Source organism: Triticum urartu, chromosome 7A (assembly GCF_056163025.1).
Source record: "Triticum urartu cultivar PI428250 chromosome 7A, HENAU_Tu73, whole genome shotgun sequence".
NCBI lineage: Eukaryota > Viridiplantae > Streptophyta > Magnoliopsida > Poales > Poaceae > Triticum > Triticum urartu.
Genome location: NC_141879.1, coordinates 630,281,122 through 630,300,569, shown reverse-complemented (window position 1 = coordinate 630,300,569; position 19,448 = coordinate 630,281,122).

Here is a 19,448-nt window from a genome sequence, read left to right as displayed (position 1 = left end):
ACTCCCTCTGCTCTCCATAGATGCATGCTCCAGCCCACGCCACTATCTCTTAAAGACAAAAAACACATGCTCAATTGTCGGGACTTCTTCCATGCATTCTCAGATGCATGCATATTGTCATACCGATCCGTCTCTCCCATGTCATTGATCTTATGACTTATGTCTTCTTTCTTTTATCTCGATCATGCGCGCGCACACACACACATCCCACGTATACATGTATACCGCTCACACATGCACGTTCAAGGTCTCTATGTCTCCATACATAGTTAATTACCCTCAATCCTAATGCCTCATCGAATCTTTCTCCTCTTTTGTGCACATAACTTCCGCCTAGATGGGTAAAACACACAGTCACACTTAACAATCTCCTTCTAGCTACCCCCCCCCCCCCCCCCCGCCTCTCACTCTTCCCATATATCCCCGAAACCAATAAGACCATCCCTTAGTTTAATTCCCGCCTACATGCACCATCAATATATAGTAGTCTTCCTCGGTGTCTCTCGAACAAACACGTTCTCTCGAAGTCGACTCCTCTCACACGCACACACCTTCTCTCCCCTCTCTATGGGCATTTTCTCTCTCGCACCCCATCGTTGGTGGCCTCTGCCATACACATCACCTCTCTATGATGAAAGCCATGCACACTTAAATTACATCCTCCAGAGAGGACCCCGCGACACACACACGCGCACGCACCCCCCAACACACACACACACACACTAAGACTCCATCTCTCTCTCACACACACACACAAACACACACACACACGCAAGCACGCATGCCCCCCCCCGCACACACACACTAAGACTCCATCTCTCTCCCTCTCTCTCACACACACGCAAACTAAGACTCCATCTCTCTCTCTCCTCTCTCTCACACACACACTAAGACTCCATCTCACACACACATGCTTTGGGCGGAGCATTTGTTCCTACCACCCTTCATCCAACCTTACCCGTATGATAAGCAATCACCTTTATTTACTTGCATAACATGGACAAATTCCACTTTACTTTAGTAGTCAGCAAACTTATCATCTGTACCCTTATAAAAAACGAGTTGGTGCTGATGGTGTGCCTTCCATCTTGTAATACGGACCATATGATCTATATCTGAGGATAGAAAGCAAACTATGATAATTTTACAAAAGATACCGGCACCTCTCTCCACATCATTATCTCTCGCAACCTCATTGCTCAGCAATTAAAAAAGGAATAAGTCTCTAGAAGAATCTAGCATGCATGGTGGCCACTGCCGCCTGCCGGCGCCGTCCATCCCCATGCCTCCACCCATTCCGACCACCAGTCACCACCACGCTCCACTCCTCCTCGCCTTATCTCTCATCTTTCATTTTTTCGATGACATTCTCGAGATACCAGTTTTCCGATAAAATTCTTGAGATACCATTAGTTTTTACACATGGGATTACTCCTGCATGGGTCAATCACAACATGTGTTCTGTAGAAAAATGCATATTGATGTTCCATGCAATGCACGAGAATCTTGCTTGTAATTATATAACGCAAATCACGAGCAGGAAGTGACATTTTTTGACACAACCACGTTAACATGGCCACGTAAATCACTAGCTAAAGTAAATACCATTATACTTATATCCCGATGCAAAAGGTTGAGTACATGTCCGAAGAGTAGAGTCGCACACACGCACTATGTCTCTCAGAATCTCTCTCTCACACACACACACCAGTTACGTGACGCCCACTTAAGCAGACACGTATGTTACAATTTGTGCACCCGCGGGTACACGTGATGCTGCGCATTTATTTAAGCCGGAAGGCGAACCCAAACAGTAGCTGCATTCATTCCCCTCCCGCCGCCTCTTCTCTGGTCGCCGTCGCCCGGTAGCCATGGGCCAGCCGAAGGTAACAACATATGCCATACTCCCGCCGGAGCGGCGCTTTAATATGGAAATTTTAGTGGTCATGCATGCATCTTTTTGTTCTAGCACTCCTATATAAGGGTTGACCGGTCGCTTCCCGCGGACGTGCGCGGGCGGTGGAAGAGGAAGGAGAAGGGAAGTGGGCTGCGGAGTAGCGTTTTTTACCACAATTTCTTAGGAAACTGAGTGCAATAATTGAGTAGTTTTGCAAACTACGAGTACTACACCTAAAACGGTTCAAAACCTATACTCCCTTGCCAGCGCGCGCTTCCCGCGTGAAACAGTCAGCGTCCCCCTGGAGCGTCAGTGCCACATTAATGCCCAGCTAGAGCGGAGGCGACCTCTCACTGGCACCAGCTTTGAAGTGGCGCGACGGCCGAGAGAGCGCCGCTTCCCGGTGCACATGACTGCTCCGCGTCGAGACTGGCCATAGGCCCTGTTTGGATCCATGGGTTAGAGTTAGTTTGAGCTAGTTCGGGCTCAAATAGCCTTAAACTATCCAAGCATGAGGGTTTAAATTGGAGCAAGTTGCACTGAACCCACCAAAAAAAACAATCCCACCCAAGAGGTGCAAAGTGGAGATAGTTCTCATTGGGACCACTGAAAAATCACTTTTCTCTCTCCATGAAGTGCATTTATTGTCAATCTAACCCTGTCACCCAAACACCACTTTGGCTACAGTTAGTTCAGGGTTAGTCATGAGTTAGTCTAACCTCTAGCTAAGTTAGAGTATCAAACAGGAGCAGTATAGGACATGCAAGTTGCTCAAAGCATACAGGAAAATTCGTACATGAAAGGATTTTTTTTTGTTTTTGAAAATGGAATGTGACAAGAATTTTTTTTAGAATGCTCTTGGCATGTCGCTAACATGTGATAGTTAACCGACCTCAATAGACGGCAGAAACGCCAGCCCGCCGCACTTTGATAGAGACGAGGAGGGAGAAGCTATACAGGCTGCTGGATTACTAGAGATAGGTAGGAAGCCAAGAAATATGGTGATAGCGTGGGTTAGCCATGTACTAGTATGATACTACACTGGGCTGCCGTGTTTCCTACTCTTCCAGTCCATTGTGGAGATGATTGGTTAATTTTATATCGCTGAATAATATTAAATATTATGAGTGCAGACGCTCCACCACGAGGTTCCTTGCTCCTTCTCGGTCGTCCGGAATCTATGTTCTTCCACTCTATTTCTTTTACATGAGCTTTGTTCATCCTTTTGCCAACACGTGAGACATCTAACATCAAGGTGCATGTGTTATGCATGGATCGTTCCATCTATATGAAGAACACGTGGCACTGGAACTACGAGACGAACATGTACCCAGGAGTGGACGTACGAACCTGAGTAATGTAGCGCAGTAAGTGAAGTAGAAAGGCACAAATGGTATGAACATGCGTGGCATATAGGGTGTGTTTGGTTGCGTTCTCGTCTCAGCATAGTTGTTCCCTCTTCATGCATGCTCAACTCAACACCCCTCTTCATGCATGCTTCTAGTGTATTTGTGCTAAACTAGTGTGGACTCATGCACCCTCCATACACTCTACCAAACACCCAAAAGTAGGTCGAGAAGGGAACTCTTGGGCGGCATTTGTCTCTTACTACGTACTACCACTAAATGTTGTATGTGCAATGCACGGTGATGTTATGGAGTATGTGCCTAAGTACTCTACTACTACTATATTAGTTGGAGGCACATGTTAACTTTTATAATTGTTTACGTGTATGCCCCTAGACCTTCCAACTAGACGTGTCTTTGTCTCCAGGTCGCACTTTGTATCGTTCATACCACTAAGTACTACTACGTGTGGTCTCCGACCCAGAAGTGGAAGAAGTGGAGACGCTCTACCACGCTGTTTTTTACGCTGGGCTCTACCACGCTATTCATGTCCCACTCCTTTCGCTGACGTGTGGAACATACAGCATGTGCCGTGTTTGGCACCCTTCGTCGTAAGAGTTGAAACGCTAGCATTCATCAGAAATAAAAAATAATTATAAATCGGCAGTGATACTATTTTTTTGCGAACCAATCAGCAGTGATAGTATACCACGCGTTTTCCTTGCTCCTCGATATCGGAAAGAATACTTCCATTTGCCAACATGTGGGACGTTGACCATCCTGGTCCACTTGCCATGCACGTAGAACTCCAAGGGAGTCACCCAGGTTGTCGCGCCGCAGTAACAATGACTAATGAGCCGTCAAATCACAGGCCCACTTCCCACTTTGAAGTTGCTTGGACGAAGGAACCATCATGACTTCGTTGAATTCCGCTTCTTGAAGAAAACTACTGTACCAACAGTACTGCTAGCTACAGTAGTTACTCCAAAGAGGCCTCCTTTCGTTCATAGGATAGGAATATGAAAATCATAGGAAGTGAGATGACATGCATCTCAATTCCTATAGAGAAAGAGATGTCATTTGATGCTTAGGATAGGAATTTTTCCATTTAGTCTAGGCTAATGTACTGGTAATTTGCTCCAAAAACTACAGTAGTAACTAGTAGTACTGGTACATGCTCGTACTCAGACACACACACACACACACACACACTAACTACTAGTACTACTACTTCCCACATGTTGGCCAACGTCGTCGTTCTCCTTCCCGGCTTTGCCGGCGACACCCCACCGTGCTTGGATCTCCGCCGAACTCTCCGCAGCAGCGTGTGCGTCCTTTTCTTTCTTGCGGCGGCGGGCCTCTCTTTTCTCGAGTGCTTTCTGAATTTTCCGCTCCCTCTGTGCGGCTTTGGCCGCCTCTTGCTCTACCGCCCATTTGGCCTTGGCATCTTCAAATTCCTCCCACATAGTTGTGAGGTCGCGAGCGGCGATGAACTCGGCACGACGTGATGCCATCGCTTCCCTACCATTTTGTGTGTGGTCGTGGGCGGCAAGGAACTCGGCGCGGCGGGATGCCATCGCTGCCTTACCGGTTAGTGTGCGGCGCGGTGGCATGAACGATGCTTGGTGAGAGCTCTGGGGTGGAGTGGCCGGACAACCATATAGTGCATTGGTTTGTCAAGAGCTCAAGGACAGAAGATGAAGCAAATTTGGATTCCCCTTCAATCCTGTTCATTTATTACCGAGTAAAATGCATTGGCGGTCATTGAACTTGTCTTGATAGCTCACTTTGATCATTGTATACGAGATATGGTGATTATACGGTCACTGGCTCAGCGTATAGCTCCGTATTTGTCTGGTTGACCAGTCAAACAGTCCGCATGTGCCTCATCAGCTCGTGTTCTTTATCTATCTACGTGGGCCTACCTGTCAATGGAGAAAGAAATACTGTAAAAACCAAAATTATGCTAGAGTCCGGACCGCTTCCGGAGCCCACTCTCACCACCCTGGGCCCTCAAGACGCCAGCTGCCCGCCGCATGCATGCATAGCAAGTAGTACTCCTTATGTGGAGGAGAGAGAGGCATTGACAAAGTCAAGGAGTGGGCTCTGCAAAAGATCCCGTCTCTACACGTGCTCCTAGGTATAGAAAATAATTCTAAAAAAAGGCATAAAAACAATTGTGTCTTAAAAAAGAATGGTAAAAAACATTTGAGAGGAAATAGATAGAGAGAAAGTGAGAAAAAGTTGTAACCTGGGCATTACATGAGGAAGGAGGGAGTGGTGCACATGCCAAGTTCACTGGGATGTCGTGTTTCACACTCCTCCGTCGTAACAGTGGAGACAATAGCTTTCATCAAAAATAAACAATGAATACTTGTTGCTCGTCCTCTATATGGAAAGAATACTTTCATTCGCCGACATGTGGGATGTCGACCATCCTGGTCCACCTGCCATGCACAAAATTATCCTGGTCTACCCCGGTCGTATCGCAGGCCCAACCTTTCCCATTGTAAGTTGTTCGGACGAAGGAACCATCATGACTTCGTTGAATTCCACTTCTTCAAGAAAACTTATTGTACCCGCAATACTGCTACCACACGTGAAAACTGGACGGCACTATACCACATCATATCACTGAAACCCACTAGGGCAAACTAGCCCGCCTAGGTCATCTATTTTGGAACGGAGGGAGTACGTCTCTGCACTGCTATGATTTTGTGTTGCACGTCAAATCACTGAAACCGACTAGGCCAAACTAGCCCGCCTAGGTCATCAATCGCTAAGCCTACAATTTTAGGAGCTAGGGCTATTGGTCGATCGACGAGGGATAAGTATAAGTGTACCACGAGCTCATCAGCCCCAACGTTTCTCTTCTATGAGTGTTTTGCAAGTGCTATAGCTCGCACAGTAGCTAGCCTACTAACACCAAGAATCATCAAACAAGCCCTGCTAATATGATAAATAGTTCAAACTTACATCTAATCATGCCATATATTACATCAAAAGCTGGTGAGGATACATCTGTTTCCATAACTCGGAGAGGGTTCCCATGATTCATCGCATGATTCACTATCAAACAAAAGTAGCAAGATCCGCCCACACAAGACAGTGCACTATCCCTAAGATGGTTTGATAACACGCATCGTTCTGGTAATTAAACACAGGGCAATGCAAACTACCCTGAAGGATTAGCTCGACCAACTATTTCTTGTCATCGATATCTCGGGCAATCACCACAGCATGAACAGCGGCATGGGAATCGATTTCTGGGGCGATGTCCGCAGGACTGAACGCGACATCGGAATCGATCTCTGGGGCGATGTCCACAGGATGGACAGCGGCATCGGAATCGATCTCTGGGGCGATGCCAACAGGACGAGCCACGACATCGGAATCATCAAGGACATCCACCGGCACCTGCACAACCCTAACATATTAGCAAGCACATTGCAAATAATCAAAAACCACAACTATGGTAATAAGCCATTATTTTTTACCTTGTGCAGCTCACCAGGGGATCTCATCCCTCCGGGGGCCATCTCCTCGTCCTCGATGGGGGCCATCACCTTGCCAGGGGAATACTGCTTCTCAACGGCGACTATCTCCTCAAACTCGGTCTTGAGCCTCACATAGGTGGCAATCAGAGTTCCTAGGGTAGGCACGGTGGGGCCCTTGCCGTTCTTCCAACTTCCTTTGAGGAGTTCGTCCGCCAACGTCCTCAACTCTTTGGCCAATGCTTGTTTCTTGGAGTTCTTCGTCTCCATGGGTTGGCCCGCCAACATGGTCAACTCGTTGGTTGGTGCTCCCTTCCTGGAGATCGCTGTCTCTAGTGGGTTGTCCGCCGACAACTCTTTGCCTAGTGCTCCAGGATCCATCAATGAACTGACAAACAAAAAGCAATCGAAAGGAAACCACAATCGCAATGAAAACGGGAAAAGAATAGGATGTGAGAATCGGTCGGTGCTTCGCAAAAAGAAGATTCTTGGAATGAAAATATAGCAGCATAACTGATTCGCCCACCTTTCCTTCGTCGGTACAGAAGAAAAATGACAGAAGTGAGTAGCCTGGAGTGAGGTTTTCTTCAAGAAAGGGAAGAAAGGGCTTGAACGAGCGTTCTAGTGAAATGATGGTTGCTTCGTCCAGTCCAACTTGGAGGCCACCTTACCACTGCTGGTAAAGGTGTGGGTTTTGTGATATGATGGGTCACGACGGCCACACTGGGGTTACAGGTGAGTCTCGACTATAGCACCTCGCTGTGATTTGGTGGACGGCACGTGGGCCCAGATGCTTTGAAATGTCCCACATGTAGATAGAGCGGCTAGTAATATAGGAGTGCTTAATATTGTGCACTGCGACCAAGGCGGAGAGGAAAATGAGAGAACTACAGAATTAATGCATGAGTTTAATTAGGGTAGTTTTGTAAAGTATGAGATACATTCCTCCAATCGCAAAATGCCTTGGTTCATGAGATTTGAGATTTGAGCCCTATAAACCGGAAGGGAGGGAGTACTGCACACGGTGTAGTCTAGTCACTTGTTGAACTCTCTAGAAAGGCAAATACTCCTTTCCGGTTTACAGGGCTATACTACTCCCTCCTCTAGGTGTGTAACTCATCTTAGGCTAGCCATAGTGTGGGAGTAACTTAGCTAGTAACATAGCGCACTCCAAGAATTTTTTGCTTATGTGGCAAGTAATTAATGAGAGGTGGTAACATAATATGTTACTGTAACATAGCGCTTTTCAAGATAAGATGAGTCTACAAGCTAATAAATGAAGCCATCTAAAATACTACTATTATGTTACTTTGCATTATGAAGGTAGTAATTTAGGCTAGTGTCATATGCATGACACTAGTCTAAGTTACTCCCCACTATGACCAGCCTTACAAAAACCAAATACTCCCAAAACACTTAGGTGCGGTGCATTAACTTCTACCTTGTTTCTTGTTTCTTGACATATCAACCAATAAGAGATGAGAGGTGTGCATGCTTTTAATGACTTGCAATGGCTAGTTCATTGCATGTAATGCTATTAATTAGCAAATAAACATTGGTGACCCCAGGAGGAAACGGTGCTAAGCGCGTGGACCTATGCAGAATGAGTATCAACCAATTGATAATGGAGTTTAATTGTTAAACAATAGCAATTTTGTCTAATGTAAGAGCTTGGCTAGTACTCCAAGGAACCGAACCACGCGAGCGTTTGCAACTGCCACATTCGAGTTGCGCTTGGCTCTTCGCCTCTTCGAGAAGACGAACAATAATGATTACTCCTACTTCTACAGTATCGAATGCACTGCTGCATGTCCATCCACCTCGTGCGGGAGGGATAGCAAAAGCTTCAACTTACTGCTCCTGCCTTTGCGACCATGACAGGTGGGCCCAACAGGTGTTTGGCCCTCCTGTCATGCAGCCAAAGACAGGTGCAGTTAAGGCACCAGAGCTCAGTCCGTGAGGGAGAGGGCGTTGTAGTAATGAAATTTCTCGGTCTTGTACGATTTGACGAAGATAGGGGTTGCTTGCTTGCTAGGGTTGCTCACTACGTATATATAGGCCGGAGCCTCCGCGCTTGCTTGCTAGGGTTTCTCTATTCACACACTCTCATCCTCTCCAGATTTAAACAAGATAGGGGTAGTAACACTGTCTTTCTCCCTTCAAAAAACACTAGCTTTCTATCCTCACCGCTGGTTACAGATCCGGACGTATCCCCCTCCGCCGGTGAAGGGGGGAGGGGCAGCGTTTAGGCCGTCGTCGACAGCGAGGGAGGAGACCCACTCCCGGCCACACCGTTATCTCTGGCCGAGCGCCGGCGCGGGAGGTCCTCTGATCCCTTCGTCGTTGCCTGTGGGCGGATCCGGCCTCCCGCCGCCCACCTATCCACATCCCGACGACCTTCGGGTATATCTTTGTTCGAAACCGCCTTAGCTCCACTTCCCCAGCTCGCTACGTCGCTGCATGTGCATCATTTCCTACCTCTCAGCCCCTCTCGATTGGATGTTTTTTCTTCTTCTATTGTTAGAGGTAAAGCAACTTCATGGAGTCGAATCTTGTACTCCCTCCGTCCGAAAATACTTGTCATTGAAATGGATGTATCTAGATGTATTTTAGTTCTAGACACATCCATTTTGATGACAAGTAATTCTGGACGGAGGGAGTACTTTGTTCAAACAAGAAATAAAGTGGGGGTGGGGGAATTTAGACTGGTCATCAAAATGGGAAAGCCTCTGGATGAGTGGTTCCTCTTCCAGATTAGGGTTTATCGCTGATGAGCAACTGGCATTAGTAATAACTATGAGTTGATATCACACTTCTATATGTATAACAGAAGAGGCAGTTGATCCTACTTAATTAAGTACTAAGATACCCCGGCCCATGCATTTGTCGCAAGTACCCCATATGTCCTATTTTTAGCAAAGTCATGCTAAAATTCACGAAAAATTTCAGCATGACCTTTGCTGAAAATAGGACATACGGAGTACCTGAATTTGCCGGAACGGAAGTTAATGGACATTCTGGCAAACTCAAGGGCCTCTCGGGGTACCTGCAAAATCATCACAACACGATGGTCGGAGACAAAACCCAGCAAACTAGCAGCACATGTGAGCAGTGGGAAAGGAAAACAAGTCATAGAAGACGCTGGCCAGCCAGCCAGCCAGCACAGTAACATGTAACAGCCAAAATGAACAGTCCATAAAATCCCAACCACAATCTCTAATGGTTGATTTGCATCATATGTATTGTTAATCAAGCTAGCATATTACAGACAGGCAGAGAAGCAATTACAGACAAGCTTTGATCATCATATTGGTTGGTGATGACTCATCAAGCTAGCAAGCTGGCTAGTCTTGTTAATTAGCTAGTGTTGTTAATTACTCTAGTTAGTTAGGGAGGGAGGGGGCTAATTATAAACAGTAGAAGATGCACATTTTTTTGTTTCAGCTATCTATATATCTTGTTCTATGCTGCATTTTTAATTCCTGATGTTAACAAGAGTGTTTGTCAAAAGGAAAAACAAAGTTCATGGCAGTGTAGCCAGCTTCCCCTGCATCCCTCTTATCAACTAGTTCCTCTCCCTAATATTTCTAATTCTCGTAGTTCACAAACTTCACAAGTTGACATATCACATAAAGATGTTTCTATACAATAGTAGAATTGGTAAACAGAGAGAAGAAGAGAGAGAGTTCATATTACCAACATCCTGTTCAGCAGCGGAGGGAGTCGACCGTCGGTCGTCCTGTCTTGAGTGTGGAGAGGAGGGATGCAACCGGAGGAACGACTGGAGTAGCTGAAATTTACCTGATATGTTCCATGAATGTGGAATAACTATGAGGAAAGAACTTGAAAAAAAGAATATATCTTATAGAATATTAGTATCTTATAGAATATACTCACGAAGTTTCTGAGATCAGAACTTGTTTAGAGGTCATCAGTAAAAATGTTCAGAGTTCTACAGCGGGCATGGCACTCAACTATAGTGTGAAGAGCATTGTAATCATCTGGAGCAAACAGGCGAGGAAATGACAGGACATTTCATATCTAGAAACAAAATGTGTGGTTTCTGTAAACATAATAGGATTAGAAAATGCTACATGATGGTTTGTTTAGAAGAGGAATAATCCCAGGATGTAGCATGTATCATGGGGTCAAAACCTGGGACTCCCTATTGTAATTTGATTTTGATTATTAATTTTTCTGTGAGCACATGAATCACAATCTGTGAGCAAATGATTGATGAAATTCACTTTATAATTTATTTTTTCAGGAAAGGGCTGATAGACTAGGAAACTACAAAGCTCCAATTCTACTAAGGATATAGTGGGGATCGAGCAGAGAGGGAGAGGGCAAGGAGGGAGGAGCAGAGAGGGGGCGGGGGCTTACGGGCGGCGGCGGGACGGTTGCGGGTCGGCGGCGGTCGTCGTCCTGCACCCCGTGCGATCGTCCACGGCGGCTTGTTGTTCGGTGGGCAGCGGAGGAGCTGCAGTGGTGGGTGGCGCGGGGGCGGCGGCGCACGTAGAGGCGACGGCATCGTGGGTCATCGGGGCAGTGGCGCGCAGGGGCTGAGAGATGTGAGATGGGATCGGCCGGGGATTGGGGCCGAGATTTTAGTCGGGGGAGGTATAGCAATGGCGCACCACCTAGCGGTGCGCCATAAGTAAGTTTTTTTAGATAGCAATGGCGCATCCCCCCAGCGGTGCGCCATAAGTAACTTTTTTTAGCATAGCAATGGCGCACCAGCCAGCATTGTGCCATAAGTAATTTTATTATTATTATTATTATTTGTTGCATTCATTAAATTTGTTATTTGAAAATGTCATCCAATTTGTTATTTGAAAATATAATCAAATTTGTTTTTTGGGATTTTTAGTTGCATTCATTTGTGATGGTGGAGCGGGGGAGGGTGCGGGGTGTCGGCGGCGGCGGTGGAGCAGGCCGGGGGAGGATGTGGTGGGTCGTTGGCGGCGGTGGAGCGGGGGAGGGTGCGGTGGGTCGGCGGCGGCGGTGGAGCGGGGGAGGGTGCGGGGGGTCGTCGGCGGCGGTGGAGTGGGGGAGGGTGCAGGGGGTGCTCGGCGGCGAGGGGGATCTGGCGAGGGGGGATAGCGATCGAGATGGAGGGGGATCGAGATCGAGTGTCCTCATGAATACTCATTATTTTTTCATATTGAATATGAAAAAATATCATCAAATTTGAAAAAATATTCATGGATTCAAAATGTGCCCATGAATTAAATTTAAAAATATTCATGACAAACTGTGTGGCGCACTGTGTGGTAGGTGCGCCATTACTAGTTAAACTAGTAATGGCACACTGTGACCTGGTGCGCCATTAGTATTTCTGGAAAAATTAAAAAACATATGTTAGTAGTGGCGCACCGTGGGTCTGGTGCGCCATTAGTGTCTACCACACTAATGGCGCAGCAGCTCATGGTGCGCCATTACTATATAGTAGTGGCATACCATGTTTCTGGTGCGCCATTAGTGGTCATATCATCTATAGCCCTTTTCCTAGTAGTGCAACCATTGATGCGGACTCCAAGAAAGAATTGCATCCAGGTTGTAAAAAGAAATATTCCAAGTTGAGTGCCACCCTAGCGCTTCTCAGATTTAAAGCGGCAAATGGTCTATCATACAAGGGCTTCATAGAGATGTTAGGTATTTTCAAAGAAATTCTTCCGGAAGATAATTTGCTCCCCGGAAGCACGAATGAAGCGAAGAAAATTGTTTTCCCATTGGAACTTGAAGTACATAAGATACACGCTTGTGTGAATGATTGTATATTTGTATCATGGTGAGTACAAAGATTTGCGTGCATGTCCCGCATGCAAGCATGCACGATACAAGCGCAGGAGAGCAAAGGACAAGTACAAATTGGACAACGAGATCAAGACAGGAATCTCGTTCAAGGTTGCTTGGTACTTGCCTATAATTCCAAGGTTGAGGCATTTGTTTGCAAACCCTAGAGAGGCAAAGAGGTTGTGGTGGCATCATGATGAGCGAATTGCAGATAGGTTTATGAGGCACCCGAAAGATGGGGATCAGTGGGAATTAATAGACAACAAGTATGTAGACTTTGCCAAGGATCCTCGAAGTATAAGGCTCAGGGAGTGTACTGACGAGATGAACCCTTTTGGCGGTATGAGCACCAATCACAGCACATGGCCGGTGCTTCTGTGCGTATATAACCTAGCTCCTTGGTTGTGTATGAAGAAAAAATACATTATGATGTCAATGATTATCCAAGGCCCAAAGCAAACTAGAAATGACATCGACATTTACTTTCAGCTACTGGTGTCAGGACCCTGATTCCAAGTCACATCGATCTAGCCGGTAACACCTCATATCACTTTGCGTCCTCACGCACGGTATTCCCACGGGTGTCGCCTTACCATGGCCCGGGACCGTTTGCGCCTTTTGGCTCACGTATATGATAGTGTCGCTAGCATCCATATGACAGAGAACCCGGGCCGACATGACTAGTCGTGAACCCAAAGTGGCACTAACTTACGGGGACAGGCATACATGAATCAACATCGAGCATGTCGGTCAATAGCATGTGAATCCGGGCTGTAGCACTGGGCTAACAGGACTCCGGGAACCCGGGCTGTAGCAGGCTAGGCAGGACTCCGGATGTCACCGCATGACATTTCCCCGAAGGGACAGACACAGGAACGAAGTGAAACACATGCCGTCCAGTCAAGTGTTCAGGAGCAGTAGTGCGGGGCTAGCAGGACTACCATGGCTCATGGAAGCACAAGACTACATTTCCCCGTATGAGAGGCTACCAAGGATAAACAACTAGGTTGTCAGATCCCACACATACCAAGCATTTTAATCATACACACAATATGCTCGATATGTGTAAACACAACTTGGCATCACAACATAACTCTACGACTCAAGTATTTATTCATTAGGCTCCGAGGAGCGAGATAACACAAACATGGGTCTCATGACCCAACATTCAGAGCATACAAGTCAAAGCACATGCGGAAGCTTGACATGTCTGAGTACAGACTTCTACAAATGAAAAAGACTGAGAAGCCTGACTATCTACCAGATCCTGCCGAGGGCACAAGATCGTAGCTGAGGTATCAAGCTAAACGTCGAAGTCCACGTGGAACTACTAGCGAGACTGAAATCTCTCTGCAAAACATAAATTAAGCAAACGTGAGTACAAATGTACCTAGCAAGACTTACATCAGAACTAACTACATATGCATCGGTATCAACAAAGGGGGGGTGGAGTTTAACTGCAGCAAGCCAGCTTTGACTCAGTGGCTAACCTGAACTACGATTGCAAGTAACTCTTTTGAGGTGGCGCACACGAGTCCACATATTCACCATACCAATACACCACTATGGATCCGCTCCCGTCTTCCTACGAGAACGCCATCCATAACACTCACGCTTATCTTGCGCATTTTAGAGTATCCACTTTCACTTGTCTATGAACTATGCAAGGGGTCCAAGTTTCCATATCCGAGGAATCCGGCTATTCGAATAGATGATGATAACACTGCAGGGGTGTACTTCTTCACACACGCTCTCGCCACTTACCACCATGTACACGTCGTGTATGTTGGCAACCTTCAAGTGGAAGTCTGGTGAGGGAGTCGGCCACGACCTGACTAACCACACAAGTCTCTAGTCCAGGTTTATCGCCTATTCGGGTTCCATCCGCAAGCAGATCTGGCCAGGGTGTCGCTCACGGCCCCAAACGATGTGTACAGGGTTCCCAAGCCCACCATCTGGGTGCCACTTGGTACACCGGGGCACTGTGCCTAGTCTGTCCCAAGCCCACCTATACCGGGTGCCACTTGGTAGACTACTAACACTACCTACAAACACCAGAAACTAGTTGCAACTCCTGGACAGAGATCAGGTTGATTAATAAGTCAAGAGAGCTTGGAGCGCCCGGAGCCCAATGTGTGGTAGTAACTATTCATGGATCACAAACACAGAACTCAGTTCCTGAGGACGGCTGCAATGAGACAACTCACCATGTACTCCTACATGGCCTCTCATCGCTACCTTTACCAAATCGTGTTCACACACTTAGCTCTCAACAGTAGGACATGTTCACAACTTTCCAATTCACCCCCGATGAATCAGACCTGACACAACTCTAAGCAATAGTAGGCATGACAAACAAGTATGAATGAGTTGGCACATCAGGGCTCAAACAAATCCTACTCATGCTAGTGGGTTTCATCTATTTACTGTGGCAATGACAGGCCATGCAGAGGAAAGGGGTTCAACTACCGCAGCATGTAACAATTGAATCGTTGTTGTCCTAATACAGTAAAAGAGAGCAGGAGCGAGAGAGTGGGATTGTATCGGAATGAACAGGGGGGTTTTGCTTGCCTGGCACTTCTGAAGATAGTATAGTTCTTCATCGGTGTCATCAATCTCATCGTCGGAACATCGTCTACTGAGAGGGGACAATTACCGGCAAACAAGGAAGAACGCAATCAATGCGATGCAACAATATGATGCATGATCATGACATGGCAATATGCTGTTGATTGAGCTAATGCAACTAGCAACAAGTTAAATGGAGTTGGTTTGAACACTAGGTTCAAATTCAAATTCCATATGTGCTTTCTTAAATGCCATTAATTCAAATTGTCATATACAGTGGCTGTAAGTTGTTCAAACATGCATGAGAATGGTACAGATTGTTAGATTGAATTTTTCTGATAACTTTTCATATATAAAATATTTCATTTGGAGCTACGGTTGATTTTCTATGAATTTTTGAAGTTTTAAACATTTTCCGGAATTTTCTGAATTATTTTAAATCCAGAAAATGTTTAACTGCGTCAGCATTGTGCAAGCATGACGTCAGCGAGTCAACTGACCCGGTCCAGGTCAAACCTGACCAGTGGGTCCCACTCGTCGGTGTCACGGTGCTGGTTAGGGTCGCTGACGTGTGGGCCCAGTCAACGGCCACGTCAGCGGGGTCAACTCAGGCATGTGGGTCCCGCTGGGTTTTAAACTAACCTAAACAGAAACAAAACTGGGATTAAATAGGGCGTGGGGCCCATTGTCAGTGGCACATAGTTTAGTTAGTGGGGTGATTAGCCCCTAATGATGGCGCTGCGTCAGCCTCGCCAGAGTTCAGCCGGTGGCGACCAAAGCCGACGACGGAGACGACGCGGGGAGCGCTACAGGGGACGGTTTCGGCTGCAGTCGGTTCCGTTGGAAAGCTGGCACTCGGCCGCATCCAATGGTGCAAGCGGGGTTGCTGGGAACGGCGTGTCGCGGCGACGGCTGCGGGCAGAAGCGGCGACCGGAGTTGGGCTCGAGCGGGTCTGGGGCTCTAGTGCTCGAGCGAGCAAAGGTAGTGGCTAGGCAGCCTCGTGGAGGCGCCAGGAGCGTGTCCATGCCCCTGGAGCGAGCAAGAGAGGCTTGGGAGCGCGGGCTCGCCGGCCATGGCGGACGACGGCCTCGGGTGACCTCGGGGCTATGGCTAGAGGGCGGGAGCAAGCAAGGGGTCAGAGGGGAAATGGTCAGTAGCTCACCGCGGTTCGAAAGAGCCAGTCGTGAAGCTCGGGGAGGCAGGGACGACGTCGAATCGGACGGCAGCATCCGGCGGCCATGGACGGGGAAGAAAGGTCGCGGCATCGTCCTCGGGTCGTCCGGCCTTGCGTTGGTCGGCGGAGAGGTGCTTGGGGTTGGAGCGGAGCACGGGGGCACGTAAACGACTCCTGGGGAGCTTTGTGGCATGCTAAACAGCGGCGGTGGTGACGACTGCGCTCGGGCGTTTGCAGGAGGGAGAGAGACGGGGATGGGATGAGTGAGCGAGGGGGAGGCCGAGGGGATTCAGGGGGCGCGTGGCGTTTCTAGTCGGTCCGGGGCAAGGCGGCAAGCAGGAGGTGGCCGGGCGCGTGCCGGCGTGCGTTGGCCACGCGCACTGCCCACTGGCGCGAAGAAGACGACAGGGAGGGAAGGCTACTGGGCTGGGCCAGCCAACTAGGCCGCCAGGTAGGTTTGGGCCAGGTAAGCTCTCGTTTTTTCCCATTCTGTTATGTTTTTGTTTTATCTAATCTTTTGCCACTGTTTTGAATTCAAGCAAATTCAAACAATGCCAAAACACTTCTCTGAATATTTTATGTACCTCAAAGAACTTCTCCAAATGAACATAAAATATAACAAAGCATTTGAAAATATATTCTTTATAATATGATATATATTCAAATTCAAATACCATAGTGATTTAAATTCAATGCCAAAATGATTCCTTAAAAATGTTCACTATTTTTGGTTTAGACCCAAACCCATGCCAAAAATATCAAACATTAATGTAGGCCATTTTGGTTTCACTAAATGCAACTTTAAGGGTTCTTACCCTTCTTTTAATTAAATTTTGAGGCTTTCGGAATTCCCTCAATTCCAGTTTCTTGAATTAAAACATGATGCATGGATGCAACTCACTGATGCAACTAATTACAAAGCAGAATTCTAGGGCTGTGACAACTCACTCCCACTAAACAAGAATCTCGTCCCGAGATTCAAGACGTGAGGTAAGAAGACAGAGGGGACACAAAGCTAACACGATCTTCATGATCCAATTTCCCTTCTCGAAGATGTTGATCCATTGCTTCAAATTCATCTTGGCGTCTTTGCTTTCGAGATCTTCATCCAACACGATGACGACAGAAAGAAACTCTATCGGAAAGGATCATTGAAGCTCTTCATACCAGGCTAATGGCAATTCACAAAAACGATCGTTTGAAGGAATTCAAAGGAAATGGCATACTCAGTTTTGGAATGGAACTATGGTTATTGAACAGTCGACAAATGGAAGGCACAATCCGACTGATACCGAAGATATAACCTAGTGTCTGAGCATGCTCTCAAGAACTTCAGCATTTCAATATTCATCAGGGTTTTACCAGCATCTATGCCAAAGATCTTGGCAATAGTTCCTACTACCACGATGAATAGCGATGGAGGATGCAGATACAAAGGAAGACAACACCTTCTCAGATTTTACCTTGACGACACCAAGGAAACAAAATCCGGAGGATCGACCGAGAGACATTTAGCACTCCGCTTCTAATGTTCTCCTTGACGTTCTAGGTACCACGATCATGCTTAAAAGCATCGACATGGCCATCAAGTAAAGGTTGGACTTTGGAATACAAAGGATCCATAAGGAACAACTTGTATAATAAGTCACTTGAAATCCTCATGGAGAAGATGGTCAACTTGCTCAATCAAGGTACTACAATAATAGGTCTTCCAACTAGGTGTGTCAGCCAAAACATCAACCTTGCCAGAACATACATCATAGATCTTGGAAAGGTTCCAACCATCAAATCTGCCTGAGATTCAGATCTGGTTGGTAACAGGATATTTCAGACAACATGTCTGGAAAAGAAAGTTTGCAACACAAACTGATGAGATGACATTGCGAGATTCTCGGGAAATGAGCTACGATAGCAAGCTCCAAAACATGAGCTGGTTCTGCTACACATATGTGAATACGTTGTTCTAGACAAGCTTGACCACACAGTAGTCTTATAATAAAACACTACCGAGTTCTGATTGGGAACCATCATCGAGGATATCGGAGTCTTGTGCATGATCTAGAATTAACACAACACATTCCTTTTCCTTGAGCAAATCAATCAGTGGCTTGGGGTGCTAGGGAATACATATGGGGTGGAGGTAATTAATCTACTAAACCATATTATACTTTGCACATGCATGACTGACATGGGACGATTCCAGAGGAAGCAAACTCTCTCAAATTCACGACGGCAACTTGCATCGAATGCACATGAATGAGAGGAAGTCACTTCTTTCATTCAAACATATACTTCATGAACGGGGCATGAAGAAAATGCTTACACAAGTTTTCAACACTAGGTTGATGTTCAACATGAATCATGGGGGAGACAAAATGCTGTTGATGGGATCAATAGCAACTCATCGGAATTTCCATATCACTGGACCTCCACCATCATGTGAACACAGTGATAGCATTGGTCAGACCAAAAGATGTAATGGTTTATGCTCGAGGGATGAACCACGAGTAAGACAATGTTACGAACATCGTTGGTTCTGATTTGACTTGACGATAGCCCATACTCAAGTCGAAATTTTGATAAGACAATAGGTCCAACAACTAATCACGAGGACCAGTCGACGATGATATCTTTCGGAGTAATGGGCCACGGGTAGGCCAACCCGAGCCCCAGAACCATACAAGACATCGGGGCAGGCTGCGCCCCTCAAGACCCCAGGACGGAGAGCCGCCTTCAAGAAGTCCACGACGAGACGGCCGACTGCCCGCTCACGGCCGAGTCCCAGGGACGACTTCAGAGTAAAGCCGACTGCTGACTGGCGACTTCCGGGGAAGCCGGCTCTGGGGAGTCGGCCTGCGACTCCGGCAAAACCCCATGACCTCATCAAGAGGGACGAGGCAGGGGAGTGGCTACAGCAAAGCCCACCCCCGCCCCTTACCAAGGGCAGGCATGGCCACAGCAGGCCGCACCCCAGAAGATCTCCGTGCGGCATGGCACTGTTGCCATGCCAGCCCTGACATCAGCACCGGAGGGCCGAATCCTGCACCCACGACGGCTTGTCTGTACGGCCTAGAGGCAGCAGGCCCCACCAGTCAGTGAGACCTCAGGAGACGGCAGGAGAACCACCAGTCGGACTCATTGAGAGCCGACCCCGGGGAGTCGGCCGAGCCCT